This window comes from Felis catus, chromosome C1, assembly GCF_018350175.1.
Source record: "Felis catus isolate Fca126 chromosome C1, F.catus_Fca126_mat1.0, whole genome shotgun sequence".
In the NCBI taxonomy this organism is placed as follows: Eukaryota; Metazoa; Chordata; class Mammalia; order Carnivora; family Felidae; genus Felis; species Felis catus.
This window is the reverse complement of record NC_058375.1, coordinates 163,338,885-163,361,906: the sequence shown is the minus strand read 5'-3', so window position 1 is coordinate 163,361,906 and position 23,022 is coordinate 163,338,885. Positions and strand designations below refer to the sequence as shown.

At 39.5% G+C, this 23,022-nt stretch overlaps 1 protein-coding gene across 10 annotated transcripts in view; it reads left to right on the top strand.

Moving 5' to 3' along the window:
- The first annotated feature begins 497 nt into the window (after positions 1–497).
- ATF2 (activating transcription factor 2) overlaps positions 498–23,022 on the top strand; it is an 81,476-nt gene continuing 58,951 nt past the window's right edge. For 4 of the 10 annotated variants that reach the window (XM_045033972.1, XM_023259476.2, XM_045033974.1 and 1 more), the window contains exons 1-3: positions 498–656; positions 15,162–15,278; positions 16,259–16,359. The gene's annotated coding sequence lies outside the window, so the exon portion shown is untranslated. Of the gene's footprint in view, positions 657–15,161; positions 15,279–15,440; positions 16,154–16,258; positions 16,360–20,347; positions 20,383–23,022 lie in introns of those variants that run through there. The other 6 variants (XM_045033973.1, XM_045033968.1, XM_045033969.1 and 3 more) reach the window with 5 other exon arrangements.

Genomic DNA, 23,022 nt, shown 5'->3' with positions numbered 1-23,022 from the left:
CCGGGAAGTGACAGCGACAAAAATACCGGGCTCCCGTGGCGGAGCTCAGAGGACTCATCGCGCTTCCTCTCCCGCCACTCGCAGCCTTTTCCAGAGTTCACCTTACTTCTCCGCACACCGTCAAACCCTTCCCTCGACCCCAACATCCACCTGCTCCAGCGCCCCACACCCGTGCGAGTCGGCAGCCAGCCGCCAATCACAGGCTTCCGCACAGGTTACGGAGACTCCTCTCTTTTGGCTCTCCGATCCCGCCCCCTCCAGGCCTGCTTCCCGCCCTTCGGGCACTTTGTCCAATCACCCGCCACCGAGTGTTCTTTGGTTCCCACCCCCTCCATCCCCGCCCTCCTGAAGTCCCGCCCCCTTCCCCTTTAAGCTGACGAAATCACCTGACCCGGAGGCGCTCCATCAGATAGAAGGCAAGAAGGGGCGTGTGCGGTAGAGGGGAGGGGCGCCGAGAAGAAAGGGGGGATGCCGGGAGTGGGGCGGGGAGAAGGGAAGGGGTGTCAGTCCGATCTCGCGAGAGAGGACGGAAGCCTGTGGGAGCCCGTGGCCTTTAAAGTGCGGTTCAGCCCTTTCCTCCAGGGGTAGTTTGTAAACACCGCTGAGCTCGGGCCTCGGTGGCGACCGAAGGAAGCATGAACTAGTGATCTGGAAAGGTGAGTAGTGATGGGGGAAGGCCGAAGGACTGGAAACTGTAGGGATACGGAGAAAGAAGGCACTAACATGGCGACGTCGCTCACCGTAGTCCCCACCCCCCGCTTCCCATCACCTCCGGCGCTCCTGCCTCGGTGCCTAGCCCTCGGGGCGACTGTGGCTGTTCTGCCACCTCAGCGGCCCGCGCGGCGTCGGCTTCAGGAGCCCGACCGGCCGGGCGGGACCGTTAGGTAACTGGCGTTCGTTGTTCCGGCCCCTCCCCGCTCGCGCGCTTTCCTAACGAAGAGGAAAAAGGAATAACGGCTCCTGTTAGACCCCTCCCCCCGATTTATCTTCCCCTTCTCTGGTTAGTTCAGAGGTCTCTGGGCTGCAGGTCGGGTCCGCCGGGGGCGCAAGGAGACCCCCTTTAGTCTTGGATTAGCGGGGAGAGGGCCGGCTCTGGTCTCCCCACCCAAGACTCAGTCGTTGGGGACCGTGTGTATGTGATGGTGGCGGGGAGGAGGATCGGGAGGCGCCGCTGAAAATAGGGTCAGGGTCTCTGCCTTTGGTGGAACATGATGGAACAAATGGTATGGAGAACCTGTGAGCTGGAAGTCTGGGCATTTTCTGTCCTTTCTGCCCCCTCACACTCTCGCCACCCCCCTTTTTCCTGGTGGGGCGGGGCTGAGATGTGGGTGCAGATTGATTCTGGTATTTTCCCCCATTTTTAACCTCCCTGCTTGGACTGCAGAACCTCTGTAGGGATGTAACCTGTGCTTTTTAGTGATGCCCTAGGGGCCAGGGCCGAGAGAGGGGGAGCGGGAGTGAGTGAGTGTTTTCTGTGTTAGCTCGTTGAACCGACGCTAGAGGAGGGAGAGGGCGGAGGAGCTGGGTACTATTTTTGTGTCCTTAGGTAGTGTAAAATTGCCTTTGCTTAATCGGGAGCTTAAAACTGGTTGAGGCCAAGAGCAAAACTACTGTGAATATGATGGAGTAAAAGGCAGTGCACCCGATGGACTTTAGGCATATTGACTAATCCCTAAATTATAATGTGAAAGTTGTGATTTCTTAGGAATTTTAAATTATGGAAACAGTAACAATGTGTAAGTTTAATAGACATACTTGAAATCAAAACAAAAACTGTTCCTTTGAGTGCACTTTTTGTCCTATTTGAAGAAACCACTGACATTGTCAGTAATAGCCTTTCTAGGCGTAATTTTTAAATAGCGTGTAACCTTACTTAGTCTAGTGTGCCAAAATTACGAAGGTGATAAGCTTGTTTAAAAGTCAACCCTACAGGGTTAAGTGACCTGAAAGACCAATACGGTAGCAATTACACCTTGTAATTAAATGTGTTACACTGACTTGAGGAATCCACTGTCAACACTCCTCAAAACTTCAGGAACACCATTGTAAAGTTATGTTAAAAAATAGAGATGCCCTTCTGCAGATCACAAAATAGAGTTAAGGATGTTCTTGGATCTTCAAGGTCACCAATAATTAAGTAACAGAAATTCTAGTCCTTGTAATATGTAAGAATCTTACAAATTTATGGTGGTCTCTATGCTGCTTTCCTAAAACATGTTTAATCTTGCTTTGAGAGGATTACTGCCATTAAGTTTTGAATTATTTAAAATGCATTGTGGTAATTTAGAATGTAGGTGTTTGTCAGTACAGAAGTAGCTTTCAGGAACTGTGTGTGTGTGTGTGTGTGTGTGTTTCTAAGGTGCCCGTGCCTTCTGTTGACCTGATTGCGTTTCCTCGAAGTTCTTTTTAAAATAACCATATTAGAATGTTTATTTCATCTTTGGGGACTATACCAGAATCTATTATATATGTAAACCAGAAATTTCTGTATTTACTTGAGAGTATTTGTTTCATATTTAAAAATTAAAATAACAGCACAAAGTAAGGTTGTTATGTCAGCTCTTTAACAAATAATTTGGAGGAATGCTTTTTCTTGGTAGTCAGGATTTGAAAGCTTTCTGAATATCATTTTTAAAAATAATAGGCTATACATCAACTAGTATGAAGTCTCAATAAATAATGAACATTTTGCCTACCTAAGTTTTTGTGTTTTGAAAAAGTTGGGTTTAATGATTTATATGTTCTCTGCCGATTAATGAAATTGTTAGATCATGTTAGAGCAAATGTGTAGATCTTACCTGTGTCATCTTGAGCAAATAATACAGTCTGTCTTTTAAAAACCCACTGAGGGGCACCTGGGTGGCTCAGTCGGTTGAGCGTCTAACTTCGGCTCAGGTCATGGTCTTGAGGTTTGTGAGTTAGAGCCCCGTGGGCGCTCTGTGCTGACAGCTCAGAGCCTAGAGCCTGCTTAGGATTCTGTGTCTCCCTCTCTCTGCCCCTCCCCCACGTGTGCGCTTGCTTGCTCTCTCTCTCTCAAAAATAAACAAACTTAGAAAAAAAACAAAACACTGAATATGGGGCACCTGGGTCCCTCAGTCGGTTAAGCATGGAACTCTTGGTTTCAGCTCAGGTCATGATCTCTGAGTTTCATGAGTTCAAGCCCCGAATGGGGCTCTGCGCTGGTAGCACATAGCCTGCGTGGGATTCTCACTCTCTCCCTTTCTCTCAGCCCCTCCCCCACTCACACTGTCTCTCTCTCAAAATAAACTTAAACAAAAAAAAAAAAATAACCCATCGAATAACAATTGGATAGTCAACTGATCCTTGTAAAAGTCAATACATTAAGTGTTTGTTAAGCAATTCACTGTAATTAAAATGTACTATAGAAAAACAACAAATCTGCCTTGTTACAGTCAGTAGTTTAACTTAGTATTTCTGTGTTTATCCTATACTCACACCTCTCCCATGAGACTAAGAACGTAACTAAACTGCTGCATGTTCTCCTAATGTAATTCTTAATGAGGGGGTATTAGTAGTAATAGTCACCTATTTACGTCCAAGGGAAAACCCACAAAACATTTCTTTTGCTCTGTTTCTTAAGCTCAAGAAAAGAAGTAAATATATAAGCTCAAGAAAACGAATAAAATTTCAAAAAAATATAAGGAAGTTTGTGGATCTTTAAGGCCAACAATAATTGGAATTATTTTAAATATATTACTATGAATGTGTTATGTATTATATTAATTACAGATATATGTATATGTACTATTTTCATTTATTCTTTTTTTAACAATTTTGAAACTTGTATATTCATTTACATTTTTAAGTATGTTTAAGTGATGCTTTTTCTTCTTGGCAAAATTTTGGCAGTGGTAGTACAGTGATTAAAAACATTTTTTGTGGGCACCTAGGTGGCTCAGTCGGTTAAGCATCCAACTGCTCAGGTCATGATCTCATGGTTAGTGTGTTCGAGCTCTGCATCGGACTCTGTGCTGGCAGCATGGAACCTGGTTGAGATATTCTCTCTCTCTCTCTCCCTCCTCCTTCCCTGCTTGCCCTCTCTCTGTCAAAATAAGTAAACATTAAAAAACTTTAAAAATAATATAAAAAAATAAAAACATTTTTTTTGTAACAAGAAGGGCTGTAAGTAAAATGCTCTCCAGGCTAGACTTATGCATTCATGTCTGCATTCTGTATCTTAACAAAGATAGTGATTCCCATGTTTTTCCTGTCTTAATGCCCAAGGAATAGAAACACTCCCAATGGTAGTAGTAGCTTATTATCACAGAGATTCTCAACAAGATTACTAGGGAAAGACAAAGGGTGGGAATGATTAAAATTGGCAAAAAGCCAGTGGGCAAAATACCAAGAGTATTTTGATTATTTGGCTAGTCCTGTATATCATTATCTTTATAATACTCCCTTAATTTACAAATTCCCTAAATGTTCTTTAGTTTGCCTACCTGAATCTAAACCTTTGTCATTCCAATTTTATAGCTTTGATTTTTCTAATTCTTGTTATGTGGGCTAGTGTGGTTTTTTTTCTATTTATTGAACAGTTACAATAGTGTTACTAAAAATCAATTACAAGTGTCCTACTGATAAATAACTTTTCATTACTTTTGTTGCCTTCTAATTTCTGCATACACATTGTAGTTTTAACAGAATTTTACACTTATGTTTTACTTTTCTAACTTTAGCATTTTCCCATACTGTCTAACCTTTGTAATATATAATGGTTACCTGATAGTTTACCAAATGAGTATTAACATTTCCTCAGTTTTATTTCTTTAATTTTTTTAAGTTGATTTATTTTGAGAGAGAGAGCTTGTGCATGCATGCACAAGCAGGAGGAGGGGAAAGAGAGAGGGAGAGAGAATCCTAAGGAGGCTCCATGCTGTCAGTGCAGAGCCGGTGGGTCACAGGGCTTGATCTCACTCACGAACCATGAGATGACCTGAGCCAAAATCAAGAGTTGGACAGTTAACCAACTGAGCCACCCAGGCACCTCTACATTTACTCAATTTTAAATGCCCAACAGGAAAATAGTTGTTTTCAGTTTCTATTTTAACACTGAATTGAGCATCTCTATGCATTTATCTTTTTTTCTTATTTTGAATTGTTTTCCATACGGTACTAATCTCAAATGAAATTACTAGGTCAGAGGATATAAATGTTTCTATATTGCCAAATGTTTGCCTCCCCAAAGAGTTGAGCACATTTACACTGTCATGAGAATATGAGTTCACAGACTTTATCATGATTTTATCAACTTTGGAGTTATGCTTATTAATAAAGTAGGATTGCTTAATTAGGAATTATTACTAATTCTGGGAATAACTTGCATTATTTAGTAGTTTTATTTAGGAGAGCATTTCAGTCTGTAGTTATTTATCTGCCAGTGATCTGTGTGCTGGGACAGATACTGTATATTTCACTTTTTTCTGTCATTTCACTGACTTTCTCCTAAAAATTAACTGAAACATTTAATGGTATAGTAACAATAATCCTTACATTCGATGTATTTTTAATGGTTTACATGTTGGGTGTTTTATACTGGTTTTAATATAAGAGCTACTTTCTGACCTATACATTTATGAGTTATTAAAATTCATGATAACATTTATTTCCATATAGGTAACCCTTGAAATAAAGAATATGTATGTTATAGCCAAATTGACTGAGTTTTTGTTTCCTCAGTATCATCTTCTGGTATATAGTAAGTATATAATCAACATTTTAGCGTGATTATTAGGAGCCAGAGACTGTCATGAGTCTTCCAACTTACCGTCTGTATCACCTTCAGCAAATAATATAAACTCTCTGTGCTTCCTTGTCCTTATTTTTAAAGGTAATAATTTATAGCCTTGTTCAAATAATGTATATGTGATGCTTAAACCAGTGTCAGGAACTAACGAATACTTAGTAAATGGTGTGGTAATTATTACTGTTAAAGTACATTCAGAAATAATAATAATCTACCATACCCCCTCCAGGAATGTGTGATGTAACTTGAAAGCAGGATTTCAACCATCTGTTTGATAGCTTTGGCAATAAAGTTGAGTTTTCCGTAGGAACTTATAATTTGTGGTGCAGCTTATTACATTAGAATTTTCAAAAATCCATGTGAGAGAGTATTTCATATACTTTTTGTTTCATATACATCCCTTCTCCCCAAGTCGATAGCATCCTCATATTTTGAGATGATAAAACAGTGGTAGCATCATTTCCATAAAATCTAATTACCATTTTCTATTCTACTAATTCCACTAAAAACATTTTGGTGAGACCTTTTATTTTCTCTTCATAGTGGAAGAGCTAATGATTAAATAAAATACCACATTTATAATGTTCTCTTTTTAATTTAAAAGTTATTTTAATTCTGGTTAACATATAGTGTTAGTTTCAGGCGTACAATATAGTGATTCAGCATTTCCATAACCCTGTGCTCATGACAAGCACTCCTTGATCCACATCACCCATTTAATCCATCCACCTACCCTCTCCCCTCTGGTAATCAGTTTTTTCTCTATAATTAAGAGTCTGTTTCTTGATTTGTCAATTTTTTCCCCTTGTTTTGTTTCTTCAATTCCACATACAAGTGAAATCATGTGGTATTTATCCTTCTCTGTTTCACTTAGCATAATATTCCCTAGTTCCATCCATGTCATTGCAAATGGCAAGATTTCATTCATTTTTATGGTCGAGTAATATTCCATCACACACACACGCACACACACAACACTGCACATCTTCTTATCCATTCTTTTATCAAGGGACACTTGGGCTGCTTCCATTATAAATAATGCTGCTGTAAACATAGGGGTGCATGTATCCCTTTGAATTAGTGTTGTTGTATTTGGGTAAATACCCAATAGTGCAGTTGCTGGATCATAAGGTAGTTCTGTTTTTAGATTTTTGAGGAACTTCCACACTTTTTCACAGTGGCTGCACCAGTTTGCATTCACCAACAGTGCACGAGTGTTCCTTTTTCTCCACATCCTCACCATGGTGTTGAGTTTATCCATTCTGACAGGTGTGAGGTGATAATCTCATTGCAGTTTTGATTTGCATTTTTCTGATGATAAATGGTGAGCATCTTTTCATGTGTCTGTTGGCCATCTGTATGTCTTCGGTTTTTTTTGAATTCTTTAACGATTACTCAGTGTAACTGTACCATTACTTCTCAGCCACACTGTTAAGAGTCACTATGTTTTTATCATTTGTAAGGAAGGTTTTAATGATTATTGACATATGTCAGATTGAGGGTTATTCCTGTGGTAGTATCTCTTTCACTTAACTTGAATTTTGACATACTTTGAGAGAAGTGAGAGGTGAGCTCACTAGTATTGTATTGGGCATTGTACAGAATCTATACCCTATCAGGGTGCCTGGGTGTCTAGTCAGTTAAACATCTGACTCCTGGTTTCGGCTCAGGTCACGATCTCATATTTCGTGAGTTCCAGCCCCATGTCAGGCTCTGTGCTGACGGTACTGAGCCTGCTTGGGATTCTCTCTCTCCCTCCGTCTCTTCCTCTCCCCCTGTCTCTTCCTCTCCCCCTGTCTCTTCCTCTCCCCCCGTCTCTCCCTCTCCCCTGCTTCCTTGTGTGTGCTCTCTCTCTCTCTCTCTCTCAAAATATATAAACTTTAAAAAAAAAGTTAAAAATACTATACCGTATCTTATTTGTGCCCTCTTCATAATGGGAAATTAATATCGATATACTCTTAATAGCAGTGATGACTAGGAATTATTGTAATTCTTGGTGAGCTGTGAATTTCTATTTTTATTTTAACTTTTATAAAAGATAAGTTTTTAAGAAATAAAACAATAATAGATAAGGACGTTCTATACGTTTACCTTGAGAAAAATAATGCTATGGACATTATAATAGATTACCAAATCTAAAATTATGTTATTAATAAAATCTTGCATTAGCACCATTCACATTCGTAACCATTACTATGTAAGTTCTTACATGTATTTCTAATGTACTGTTGTAGTTTTAAGCTATAAGACAAGAACTTGCTTACCTTAAATCACCTAGAGATTACAGGTCTGGGAATAATCAATACTCCCTTAAAAAAATGAAGTTTAACTTAAAAACTGCTATTTTTATTACAGAAGATTCTGGTATATTGGGCTGATCTCAATATTCACATACTCAGTACTTTCGTGAATACAATATTGGGAAAAGTCTGAGGCGCTCGTTATGTGTACCATCAACTTTGAGGAATTTCATCAAAACATTAGTATACTCTTGGGAATTGGTGATATGTGTGAAGATTATCTGTTGTGTCGCTGTGAGTGGGGCAAAATTAAAAACTGCTTTCCTCAAAAAGCTGCTTTCCCTCATTAAATTCTATTTCTATCACTTCTGAGGCATTTGATTTCCTTACATAGATGAACTAAACATTATGTACCAGATAACCTTATGGGATAACATCAAATTCATGGGTTAAAGATTAAAAACCTTTGTTTAAGTATTAAACATGTAATTCTCAGTTTCGGGCTTTAAAGATGGTAGTAAGAACAGGATTGATTAAAGCATTAGGAAAATGTACATATAAAATTTTTTTAAGTAAGCTCTAGGCCCAGTGTGGGGCCTGAACTCATGATCCTGAGGTCCAGAGTCACATGCTCTACTGACTGAGCCAGCCAAGTGCCTCAGGAAAATGTACACTTAAAGTCAAATACTGTAAAGCTTCTAATAAACTTAATAGATACCATGGAAGTGCCATGCACTATACTATATATTTTACATATGTTATTATCCTTTATGCTTTTTGACCACCCTAAAACTGGTGTATTATTTCCTATTGAAGAGGATCATAGTAAAATCATGCCATTAAAATTTTTCCTAATATAAAACTCAAAGATACTTTAATCTTGAAAGGAATAAAGTCCTACTAGCTCATAGTTACAGATTTTTAAACTCATAGGTTTTTTTGTTATGACCATAGTGCTGTTCCGAGGACCCAGGATTGCTCTAAGATCACTTTTTTGCATTTTGTGGCTCTTGACCAAGATTTAAGAAGGAAATTACAGCACAGAGAAAACTGTGTCTGTAAGGTGTTGCTGCTCTTGAAGACTTGTGACACAAGCCTGTCTTCCTGGGTACGTTAACATTTTTGCTCACTCTGTTAATTTTCTGTTCCTGCATTACAAATTACCACATACTTTGCATCTTAAAACAACACAGATTATCTCACAGGTTTTGTAGGTCAGAAGTCCAGGTGGGCTCCCCTAGGTCCTCAGTTTAGGATCTTATAAAGCCAAAATATGTTGACTGAGCTGCATTCCATTTTAGTGTCTAGGGAAAATCCGCTCCTGGGTTGGCCGAACACAGTTGTAGGACTGGGGAGGTCTCTCTCCTTCCTTGCGGACTGACAACCAGGGCTGGTATTTGCTCTCAGAAGCTGGAAGGCTTTCATTTCTGCTCCCTCCAGTAAAGGCAGGTCAGGTCTCTCTCATGCTTCTAATTTCTGTGATTTATGCTGCTGCTGAATCTCTCAGACTCCAGAGAGAAAAGTTTTCTGTTGTTAAGGGCTCCTGTGATTAGATTGGGACATCTGGATAACTCAGGATAATCTTCCTGTTATAGGATCTGTAACCTTTTTATATCTTCAGAGTCCATTTTGCTATATAATATAACCTACTCATAGTTTCTAGGGATTTGAGTGTGTACATCTTTGGGGGACCATTCTACCTACTACACTCCTATGCTTCTGAAAAGAAATTTGGTAAATTGTGAACCCTTGCACCTTTTTTTCTTGTTTCTAAGCTGAATCCTATAATTTTTCATTGTAAATTTAAATAGTTGGGGGAAAAATTTCTGGCTCTTATAAGTAATTTCAGTAGTCATTTGAGGTTATCATTGGTTTTTAAAAAACTATAATTCCCTTTTAATAGAAGTTTTCATTATTCCTCTTTCTTATGGAACTTTTATTTAACTTCCACTTCTCCAACGTGATTTTATTTGAATCCAGTGAATTTTAATGTTTTAAAGTATTGATCACCGTATCCTACTTCTCTGCAATAAATATAAATTGAACTTTTCTAAGTTTCTTATTGATTTCCTCTTTTCACGGAGCTCTCTCAGGACAGTTCATTTTTTAACAATATTTTGTGAATGGAAGAATCAGTCTAAATACAAAGTTTTCATTGTTCCTGTCGTCACACTAAACAATATATATGAATTCAGAACATGTCCTAAACACAGGGCAGAACACCATTCTTAAAAGCAGTGCTTTGCTTTAACAGAAGTACTTAGACGAAGATGCAAGCCTGAGGTTTAATGGTGCCTGGATTAAGGGAGGCTTTAAGCCACTCTTATTTTAAATAATCCCCTTGTTTTATTCCTTGGAGGTTTTTACAGCCTGGGGCAACGCGTGATAATAAGATTTGGTATGGGTTTCTTTGGAACTGCGGAAGAATAAGGACTTAGGGAAGCTAGGCAGATCATTCTGGTAAAGCAAATGTAGAGAAGTAAAAGATATGGAAATTTTCTTAAACTTATCCTGTTCAGGGGCGCCTGGGTGGCGCAGTCGGTTAAGTGTCCGACTTCAGCCAGGTCACGATCTCGCGGTCCGGGAGTTCGAGCCCCGCGTCGGGCTCTGGGCTGATGGCTCGGAGCCTGGAGCCTGTTTCCGATTCTGTGTCTCCCTCTCTCTCTGCGCCTCCCCCGTTCATGCTCTGTCTCTCTCTGTCCCAAAAATAAATAAACATTGAAAAAAAAATTAAAAAAAAAAAAAAAACTTATCCTGTTCAGATGTCACTTGGAAAGCATTAGTGTTCCTTCAGTAATACATACGCCTGTTTGAACACTGGCTAGCTCCTATTCTGCCACCAGGCCAGAAGCCTACCACTCAGGATTCTCTCTGCTATCCAGTTGCCCTTAAATATGTTAGACTCTTCTGAGTCCATGTCAAGAGAGAATTACTCCTTTCTCACACGAATATCTACTTTTTGAGCCCTGTTTGACAATATCTGCCTTCCAGAATACTTAACCACTAGCAGTATTTGCCTCCTTCAGCAGAGACCATACCCCCTACCCACAGGTTAATTATATCCAAATGCAGGCATCCCTTAGAGATAATGGCAGGTTTGGTTCCAGACTACCACAATAAAGCAGGTCAAGTGAAATTTTTTGGTTTCCTGGTGCATATAAAATTTATGTTTTTTCACTGTGCTGTGTAGTCTGTTAAGCGTGTGCTAGCATTACGTCTAAAAAAAATAAACTGTATATGCCTTGGGACTCCTGGGTGGCTCAGTTAAGTGTCTGACACTTGATTTCAGCTCAGGTCATAATCTCATGGTCATGAAATAGAGCCTCACATTGGGCTCTGAGCTAGGTGCGGAGCCCGCTTAAATTTCTCCCTCAGGCCACCTGGGAGGCTCAGTCGGTTAACCAACTTTGGCTCAGGTCATGATTTCACCGTTCCTGAGTTCAAGCCCCGCGTTGTGCTCTGTGCTGACAGCTCAGAGCCTGGAACTAGCTTAGGATTCCGTGTCTGTCTGTCTGTCTCTCTCAATAAATAAAACATTAAAAAATTCTCACTTTCTCTCTGCCGCTTCCCTGCTCGTTTGCGTATGCACGTTATTTTTCTCAAAAAATGAAAAGACTGTCGCTAAAAAAATAATGCTAACCATCATCTGAGCTTTCAGCAAGTTATAATCTTTTTGCTGATAAAGGATTTTGTCCATGATGGCTGTTCACTGGCCAGAGTGGTGGTTGCTGAAGGTGGGGTGGCTCTGACAATTTCTTTAAATAAGACAATGAAATGTACCCACAGTAGAACTTTTAAAATTGGAGTCAGTCCTCTCAAGCCATACCACTGCTTCATCAATTAAGAAATTCAATATTCTGAATTCCTTGCTGCCATTTCAAAATCTTCATAGCATCTTTACCAGGAGTAGATTCCATCACAAGAAACCATTTTCTTTGTTCATGCATAAGAAACACCTCATTTGTTCAGGTTTTATCATGAGATTGCAGCAATTCAGTCCCATCTTCCAGCCCCACTTCTAGTTCCCTTGCTCTTTCTACCACATCTGTAGTTACTTTCTCCACTGAAGTCTTGAACCCCTCAAACTCATCCATGAATATTTGAATAAACTTCTTCCAAACTCCTGTTAATATTGGAATTTTGACCTCTTCCCATGAATCTCAAATTCTTTTAATGGCATCTAGAATGGTGAATCTCAACTAGAAGGTTTTCAGTTTACTTTGCCCAGATCCATCAGAGGAATCACTATTTATAGCAGCTGCAGGTTTACAGAAGGTATTTCTTAAATAATGAGATTTGAAAGTCAGAATTACTCCTTGGGCCATGGGCTGCAGAATACATGTGTTTATTAGCAGGCATGAAAACATTAATCACGTCTCCATGAGAGCTTTTGGGTGTCAGGTGCATTTCAGTGAGCACTAAGATTTTGAAAGGAATCTTTATTTCTGAGTAGCAGGTCTCAACTGTGGGCTTAAAATATTCAGTTAAAGCATGTTGTAAACAGATTTGCTGTCACCCAGACTTAGTTGTTCCATTTGTAGAGCAAAGGCAGAGTAGATTTAGCATAAGTCTTAAGGGCCCTAAGATCTTTTTGAATGATCAATGAGCATTGGCTTCAACTTGAAGTCACCAGCTGTGTTAGCCCCTAACAAGAGAGTCATCTTGTTCTTTGAAGCTTGAAATCAGGTATGAATGCCTCTCTAGCTGTAAAAGTCCAAGGTGGCATCTTCTTCCAATCTAAGGCTATTTAATCTACATTGAAAATCTGTTATTTAGTGTAGCCACCTTCATTAATGATCTTAGCTGGGTCTTCTGGATAACTTGCTGCATTTCCTATATTAATTTAATTTTTTTTTAATGTTTTATTTTATATTTGAGAGACAGAGAGAGAGAGAACATGAGCAGGGGAGGGTCATAGAGAGGGAGACACAGAATCTGAAACAGGCTCCAGGCTCTGGGCTGTCAGCACAGAGCCCGATGCAGGGCTCGAACTCACGAGCAGTCAGATCATGACCTGAGCCAAAGTCGGAGGCTTAACCGACTGAACCACCCAGGTGCCCCTGCAGTTCCTATATTAGTGCTTGCTGCCTCACCTTGCACTTTAAATTTTTATTATTATTTTTAAGTAATCTCTGTGCCCAGTGTGGGGCTCAAACTCACAACCCCAAGATCAAGAGTTGTATGTTCTACCAACTGAGCTAGCTAGGCTCCCCTTCACCTTGTACTATTATGTTATAAAGGTAGCTTCTTCCCTTAAACTTCATGAACCAACTCTGCTAGCTTCCAGTTTTTCTTCTGCAGTTTTGGCACCTCTCTCTGGACTAAGTTTTAGTTTATGGGAGTGTTGTGGCTGGTTTGATCTTCTATTCAGACCACTAAAACTTTCTCCATATCAGTTGTAAAGCTGTTTTACTTACCATTTGTATGTTCACTAGAATAGCGCTTTTGATTTCCGTCAAGTTTACCTTTGTATTCACAGCTTGGTTATCTGCCTGGTGCCAGAGGCCTTTGCTTTTGGCCTGTCTTGGCTTTCAACATGCCTTCGTCACCAAGCTTAATCGTGTCTAGCTTTTGGTTCAGTGTGAGAGATGTGCCCCTCGTCCTTTCCCTTGAATACTTAGAGGCCATTGTAGGGTTAGTAATTGGCCTGATTTCAATATTGTGTTTCAGGGAACAGGGAGGCCTAAGGAGAGGGAGAGAGATGGGGGAGGGGCTGGTAGGTGGAACAATTAGAACACACACAACATTTATCAATGAAGTTTGCTGTCTTATATGGGTGCAGTCCATGGCTCCCTAAAACAATCGCAATAGTAACATCAAAGATCGCTGATCACAACTCCCCAAAACAGATATAATAAGAATGAAGAAGCTTGAAATACTGCAAGAATGACCAAAATGTGACACAGAAACATGAAGTGAGCAAATACTGTTGGAAAAATGGCACCAATAGAATTGTTCAATGTAGTGAAGGCTGCCACAGACTTTGAATTTGTAAAAAAACATCCGCAAAGCACAATAAAGTGAAACTCAATAAAACAAGGTATGCCTGTATAAGAAATATATATATGGTAGCTAGGATGGGGAGCAGTAGTAAAAGAGAGGTTCCTTACATCTATGTGTTTCAGGCTACCAAAAAAGCCCCCCAGACATTATGTTCAATGTCTTCTGAAGTTTGGATGGCATCTATGTGTTTCAGGCTACCAAAAAAGCCCCCCAGACATTATGTTCAATGTCTTCTGAAGTCTGGATGGCATCTTTGTGTTTCAGGCTACCAAAAAAGCCCCCCCAAACATTATGTTTAATGTCTCCCAAAGTCTGGATGGTAATCTTAACATTGCTTGCATAAATCATAAGCTGTATAAGCCAGGTACAGCTTGTTAGCTTAATCTTGTTGCCTTTTACTTGAAGACCAGAAGTCCATCTTGCTGTTTTCTAGGGTGTTAGTTCCTGGTCTTTTGTGAGCAACTGCTAAAATAAGAATACAAACACTCCATGGGAAAATCTGAGGCCCTGCTTTTAAAAATAAACATTTCCCTGAAAGAAACAATTTGCAGAAATTTCTCTCTACCTAGAAAATGTGAACCTTTACACAAAGCCATTTGTCCTTTGAATTGCTGCTCCATTTATGGTCCCTATTTTACATTTGTATAGCTAAATAGCCTGTTCAGGTCCCTTCACCTTTAAGGGACATTCTGTCTAAAACAGAATTTTGTTGCCAGCTTTGAAATGAGAGTCTTTCTGGTTTCTGATATTCTCATTTCAAAGTTTTGAACATGAAGACTGTTTCAGCCAACCTCACTCGTGGTAAAGTGCAACCCTTCTTATCATCACTCTGTGCAATAGGGACATCTCCCAAGTTCATACACAGCCTAATAATGAGAGCTTGGTTCTCAAATAATGGTAGAGGGAAGTCTGCTTTCCCTTTTAACATTTTGTTTCAAGGATATACTGCCTTTTCCTAATGCCAGGATCTTACGCGGCCGGACTCAGCTTGAGCACTCCATTACTTACATAATGGCCCTGTGTTACCATTTCTGAGTTTTGTGGACTGCTTATGTGAGTTTATCCTCCCAAACCACAACTGTTTAGGTTGTTTCTTTGCTCTTACATTGTTTTTCTGTTATTCAGATTTTTCTCTTGTTTGTCACCTACAGATTGGCCTTGCGTATTTAGAGACGTTCTCACGAACACTGGTCTTGCTCCTTGTCCACTGGCAGGACTTTCTGCTTTCGAAAGCTCCCTTCAGTGGACTACTAAGGCATCTCTACAAGGTATTCAACCATCTTATGTTTTAGAATGAGAGCGTGACGCCTAAATGTTGACCAATATTCATTTCCTTCTTTTTCTTTATTATAGATGCTCCAGTTTTTAACTGAGCATATGGCAAAATAAAGAATGTGTTTCTCAGGTATAACCGTGTGACTTAAGTTCTGGCATATGGAATGTAAATAGAAGTTTCCTGTGAGTTGTTGGAAAGTTTCCTTAAGGGAGGCTGTTGCTCATCTCATTCTCCTTCCTGCTATCTGATCAGCAGATGTTATGGTTAGACCTTAAGCAGTTATTTTAAACCATGAAGTGGACACCACGTGTTGAGGATGGCAAAACAACAAAATAGAAGGAGCCTGGGTTCCTAATGATCATGGTTCCAGACTGCTTGTGCTTTTGTGTGAGAGAAAAAAACTTCTGAATCATTTAAGCCATTGCTAATTTTGAGTTTTCTGTCACTCATAGCTGAACCTAATCCAACTGATACAGGTATAAAAAAAATCAAGCTGTTACCAAATGAAAAGCATATGAACTGGGTCCCATTGATGTTATGTTGCAGCACTGACACAGGAGAAACTTTTCGTCTCCACTCTTAAGATTCAGCAGATTCAGCACTGCCATTTCACCTATCGTCTATAACTACCTCTCCCTTCTGTTGTGGTAAAAAGCTTCATTGTTCCCCTTTCACCAAGACTCCGTTGCTGTACTTCCATCCTTGAAACTGTTATACCTCTGGATAGGTGGCATTTTGCTGGGAGTTACAGGAGACCATAGGATAAATACCTTCCTGGAGCACTGAAACTTTTGAAGGGAACCTTAATTTTTATATCAGAAAAAAATGGAACAGAAGGCCAACTTTACATACATTTTAAAATATAAAGTAAATACTTAACATTTTTTGTATCGGAGTTTAACTGCATGCGTCTGTTTCCTTAGGTATCACAGAGTAAGGGGTTCACTCTTTTCTGCCTCTCCTTTGCCCTAGGGATACATAGATGGAAACTTGAGAAGTACTGCTTACTTAATTAGAGCTGAAGGATTCCTGGCAGCAGAGCAAATAAAGCTCATGGCCCACCAGCTAGAAAGGTAAGAGACTTTAAGCTTTTATGCAAAAGTGGTTCTTTATTTTGCGATTATCTCTCAAGTATTACTGACTTCAACAGATACTTCTAGATAGTATCCTCAGGATGCTAGTGTCCTATCATATTATTGATAGTGTTTAGTAAATAAATACATACATACATAAATTGGAGGTTCAGCAAAGTTGGAAATGTCCTTTTGGAGCTACAGTGCATTACTGCATATAAAGCACACTGAAGAGTTACATTAAATTTTTAAATTTTAACTCAGAGCCTCCTAAACTTACCTGACTAGGGAATCCTCTATAGTAAAGGGCCCCCATATGAAAGTCCTAATTCTCCGAAGATTTTATAAGTGATAGTAACAATAGTTAATCCTTGAGGTATTTTCTTTTTTTTAAGTAAATTCTAAGCCCCTCATGGGACTTGGGAATTCCTGATCCCAAGATCAGGAGTCACCTGCTCTACCAAATGAGCCAGCCAGGCTCCCCGAAGTATTTTCTATACTGCAAAATTTTTTTGGACAAAAAGTATTACCCATTTTAAGGCTAACTAAATACAAGCTAACTAAAATGTCAAAACTTACTTGCTTTTGGATTGAATTAAATCAACTAAGTTTAGTTCAGTGATTATTCGTACTGAACAGAAACATTAATAGGAAATTGTATAGTTCTTCAAATATATCTTTTTTGAACATCTTCTATGTATCAGCCCCAGTGTGGTGATGTTAAAGATACAAAATACAGTGGTTTCTGGCTGTAAGACATTTATAGTTTGGGAATATAGCTTTTAAAAATGGAAGGGAAATATTGATGTAATAAATGTGATCTTTTAAAACATAATGGTCTAGTGGTAGACTTTGTCAGATACATCAAGATATACAAGCAGATTGGCCTATGCTGTTGTACCTTAATCTGAAGGTTCAGACTAAAAGTGAAACCATGTGTAAAATACAGTTACTCTAATTTTGATGAGATTTGGAAAATATTTATATATATGTGTGTGTATGTACCTGAATATATATACATACACACATATATATAAATATTATGTTTGAAAAAGTAAAACTTTTTTTAAATATATTTACTTACTTTGAGAGAGAAGGCATGTGGGAAGGGCGGGGGGGGGGCGGGTGGAGAGAGAGAGAGAGAGAGAGAGAGAGAGAGAGAATGCCAAGCAGGCTCTGCACTGTCAGTGTGGACCCTGGTATGTCCACGGGCTCAAACCTGCAAATTGTGAGATCATGACCTGAGCCAAAATGAAGAGTCAGACGCTTAACTGACTGAAACACCCAGGTGCCCCTGAAAAAGTAAAAAGTTTTAAGCAGGAATTTTTTTTTTAATTTTTAATGTTTATTTATTTTTGAGATTTTTTTTCTTTTTACAAATTTCCTGAAGAGGTAATCTGATTGGCTTAACTTGGTTAAGAGTGCGAGCGTGGAGGGGCAGAGAGAGAGGGAGACACAGAATCCGAAGCAGGCTCCAGGCTCTAGGCTCTGAGCTGCCAGCACAGAGCCTGATGTGGGGCTCGAACTCACAAACCATGAGATCATGACCTGAGCTGAAGTCGGACGCTTAACCGACTGAGCCACCCAGGTTCCCCTAAACAGGAAATTTTTTAAGGAGAAAAAGATGGCAAACTTTTTCTTGCACACTGAAATATATGTTAAATAAATTCTGAGCTACTTGATGAACTTAAATGTTCAAACCCTGATTTGGTTAGAAGTATTTTACATAAAGCATAAATTCCACGAGGGCAGGGACTGTGTATCATTGTATCCTGGAGTCTAACACAATTCCTCCCCTCTTACATGTACTCAATAAATATTTATTAACTGAAGGATGAAGTCAATGAGTGATCTGAATTTCAGAGTATAAGGGGTTAGTGGATGGAGGTGAGCAGTGTTTACTAAGAAAGAGATGGGTGAGTAGGAAATGAGAGCATTCTAGGCTCCACATGGAGCTGATTAAAAGCCGACCTAACACTGGAGCCAAGGAGATGAAGGGGTAGCATAGACTGGGGTAGGAGGAGGCAGGGGTCAGTCCATGCAAAGGTGTGGAGACAATGTTATGGATTTGAAGCCTTATCCTGAACGTTTTTTTCATAACTGGTCCTTTGCTCTCATTTTGACTGGTACTGCTGATGTGCAAATCGTCGTTCTCTTTTCTGAATTTAGCAGTAGTTTGTACTGGCTTTCTTATGCATAGTTTTGCCCTCTCTAATCCATCCTTCACATTTCTATTAGTGATCTTGGAAGAATTCCCCTTTGATTATCTAGTTCATCATCTTAAAATCTTCCCATTTTTTACAGTGGGATTAAGCAGACTTACTCTTTAAAGGGCTAGATAGTAAATATTTTAGACTTTCTAGGGGCCACATGTGGTCTCTGTTGCTTATTCTCCTCCCAGCCCTACCCCCAACCATTTGAAAATATGAAAAACTTGCTTGGTTCAACATTTCAGCACAGGCCTATATTTATAACCTCAGAGTGGCAGTGGGATGGGGGTGGTGAGGGTGAGATCCAAACTCCTAACCAGGATAATAAAGCCCCTTCAAGATTTGCTTCACTTTCTGGCCTTCTCTCTCTTCCCTTCAACCTCATATCCCACATTTCAGGGGTCCAGCATTCCCTCAGTGTACTCTGCTTTATTGTGATTCTACATGCTGTCTTCTCTGCTGAAAACATCATCCCTGACTAGCTGATGCCTCTTCCTTTGAGACTACACACAGTCATTTCTTCCTTCAGTAGTAGTCTTCTCAGCCCCTCTCTCCACATTTGGCTAGGTACTTGTCTTGGTTAGGGGATAGAAACTTAATCGGATAAATTCAGGGTTCAAAAAGAAAAAAGAGCTCACGCTCAGAATACAGAAGACCTGCATAATTCAGCCACAGAAAACATAGTCAGGCATCACAGAAACTGCTTTCCTTCTTCTTGGCTGCATGCTTTCTCATCTCTATTTTTCTGTGCCTACTCTTGGTTCTGGCTTTCATTAATTTTTTTTTTTTTAATGTTTATTTTAGAGAGAGGATGCACATGTGTGCTCAAGCAGGGGAGGGGCAGAGAGGAGGGATAGAGGATCTGAAGTGGGCTCTGTGCTGACAGCAGAGGGTTGGATGCGTGGCTCGAACTCCCGAACCATGAGATCATGACCTTAGCCAAAGTCAGTGCTTAACCAACTGAGCCACCCGGGCACCCCCATTAATTTCTTATCAGTATGAACATGACTATAAATGTCCACCAGTCCTGAGTATGATTTAGAATCTCTGGTGCTCACTTGTGTTTGCCTGATTTTTTTTCTTTTTACAAATTTCCTGAAGAGGTAATCTGATTGGCTTAACTTGGTTAGGTGTCCCCTGATACACCTGAGGCAAGTATGTCAAGGTCATGGATATTATAGGATTGCCCTTTACTGGTAATTAGACTCTCTAAGAGGGCAGTATGGGTGCTGAGGAGAGGTGGCCAGCTCCAGTATACTCCTTAAGCCCCTATGTTCCCATAGTTCCTGTGTATGTCTTTATTATTATGTTGCTGAATTGTATAATGTAAATATTATATATTATACTTATATCACTGAATTATACTTGTTTACCCTTACTAATCTGATTTTGAGGGCAAAGACCGTATCTCTTATTCTCAATATGGTATAAGATACAAAATAGGCAGTCAAATGTTTTCCAAATACATTTTACAAAATAAATTTGTTGTATTAGAAATGCTTGGGGGGGCGCCTGGGTGGCGCAGTCGGTTAAGCGTCCGACTTCAGCCAGGTCACGATCTCGCGGTCCGTGAGTTCGAGCCCCGCGTCATGCTCTGGGCTGATGGCTCAGAGCCTGGAGCCTGCTTCCGATTCTGTGTCTCCCTCTCTCTCTGCCCCTCCCCCGTTCATGCTCTGTCTCTCTCTGTCCCAAAAATAAATAAACGTTGAAAAAAAAAAATAGAAATGCTTGGGAATGCTGTACGTTGTATGTAACATTTAGTATTATCCGTATTTTAGAAATCTGCTTTGAAACTTGAGTACATGCTTTGAAGGTAAGAAATTACAACATTTACAGTTCTGTAGCTAAGAGGGTCAGTAAAATTAACATTTTATTTTATTTTGTTTTAACTATTTTTTTTAATGTTCATTTATTTTTGAGAGAGAGAGAGTTACAAGCAGGGAGGGGCAAAGAGAGAGGGAGACACAGAATCCGAAGCAGGCTCCAGGCTCAGAATTGTCAGCACAGAGCCTGCCGCAGGGTTCGAACCCATAAACCACGAGATCATGACTTGAGTTGAAGTCGAACACCCAACCGACTGAGCCACCCAGGAGCCCCTAAAATTCACATTTTAGAACATAGAGATTTTGGGGGTGCCTGGCCAGCTCATTCAGGAGAGTATGGACACTTGATCTTAGGGTTGTGAGTTTGAGCCCCGCATCAGGCTCTGTGCTGACAGTTCTGAGCCTGGAGCCTGCTTCCGATTCTGTGTCTCCCTCTCTTCTGCCCCTCCCCCACTCATGCTCTGTCTCTCTGTGTCTCAGAAATGAATAAACATTTAAAAAAAAAAAAAAAAGGAATCTAGAGATTTTTGAAGTTAGTCACCAGAAATTGACTTGCTCCCTCCCATTTTTTTTTAAGATTTTATTTTTAAGTAATCGCTACCCCAACATGGGGCTCAAACTCAAGAGTCGCATGCTCTATCCATCAAGCTAACCAGGCACCCCCTGTCCCATTTTTAAAGCTTCATTTACCCACGCTATTTTCTGTGAAGTAAATTGGTTTCTTTCTTAATTTGTTTTTGGTAGAGATTTAAGAAAAGCATGTAGTTTTTATCAGCTGAATCATTTGAATGATAGAGTTCTATATAGCATGGGAGTAGTGGTATTATAGTCTATAGGATCATCTTACCTTGCTTAACTCATTTCATATTTAAAAAAAGGAACTAATAAGACAAATAATTGTCTAATATCATTCTTTGAATATTCAGGTACAGGGTAATATTTTTATCATAGTAGGATTCTCTTTGCTCTTAACGTTGCAATACAGATGTGATTTTTCTATTCTTTGATCTCTATAACATGAAAGTTATAAACCAGAAATGAGTAGAGAATTGTTAGAGAATCCATGTTTTGTAGTATTTTTCTCATAACTACTCCTAAACACCATGTGATACTAATTATATAATGGATATATAGTGAATTATTATAGTGCATATCATTATAAATACCTTCTATAAGTTTTTCTTTTTTTTAATTTTTTAGTATAGAACCATTTAAGAGTAAGTTGCCAGCCTTATGTCCCATTACCCCAAATACTTTATTTTCTACAATAATACATTCTTCTACAAAACCACAATACAGCCCTGAAAACCAAGAATTTAGCATTGAAATATTGCTACATCTCATCTGCATATCACATTTTAAGTTTTACCAGTTGTGGGGTGCCTGGGTGGCTCAATCGGCTTAGCATCCGACTCTTGATTTGGGCTCAGGTCATGATCAAGCCCCACGTCAGGCTCCATACTGAGCATGGAGCCTGCTTGGGATTCTCTCTCTCTGTCTCTCTCTCTCTGTCTCTCTCTCTCTCTCTCTCTGTCTCTCTCTCTCTCTCTCTCTCTCTCTCTCTCTCTCTTTCTCTGTCTTTCTCTCTGTCTCTCCCTCCCCTCCCCAACCCCTGCCCCTCTACCCCATTTGTGCTTTCTCTCTCTCTCTTAAAAAAAAAAAAAAAAAGTTCTGCCAGTTCTAATCCAAAAGATTTGTCTAGAATTCACATTGCAGTTGTTATGTCTCATTGGTCTTTTTTAATCTGAAATAGTTCCTAAGTCTTTCCTTGAGTTTGTGACTTGGGCACTAGTGACTAGATGATTAAAGTCCAGTTATTTTGAAGAGTTTACCTCAATTTGGGGTTGTGTAATATTAGAGACAGGTATCTGATATTGTGTAGATTAGATACAGGTGTGTGTATCTTTGTTTTACTGTCGTGGAAATGACGCTATGTCCTTATTGCATGTCGATTTTTCTTATTTCTAATTTTAACTTGGATCATTTGAGTAAGGTAATATTTGCCAGGTTTTTATAATTAAGATACATTTTATCAGGAAATACTTTGAGAGGATATAAATATCCTGTCTTATCAAATGCTGAGTTTATTCTTTTGTATCAGTATGGATTAATGGGATCCTGTTTTATTCACAGTATGATCCATTACTATCATCTTTGATTTTGATTCTCAAATTGTTTCAGATCTGGCCACTTTCTGGCAAATTCATAAGTAAGTCCTTCTTAATTTTCTTGCACAAGATTCAAGGGCCATCCTGTACTTGCCCTGCCCTAGCCCTGGAATCAGACAATTCTTGAAAGAGCTCAGGTTCCTTTTGGTAGAGAATGGTGTTTAGACATCAAGATCTGGGTGCCTAGTAGCTGTATTGCTTTGGGGGTATCTGTGTTCTCAGGCCCCCCTCACTAGACACAGCTAGGGAAATACATGAACATGTATGCAGATATGTACACACACATATTTATCGTCTATATTTCTGTACCTTTATATCTCTTTTGAAAGTCAAGAGTTCACACCAATATCTCTAAATTTCATCTAATTGCCAGGATTCATTCTGTATTATAATTACCTTCACCTGTAGTGTAAATTTCCCTTCACCCACATCCTTGATATATCTTATTCTGTCATTCCTTGT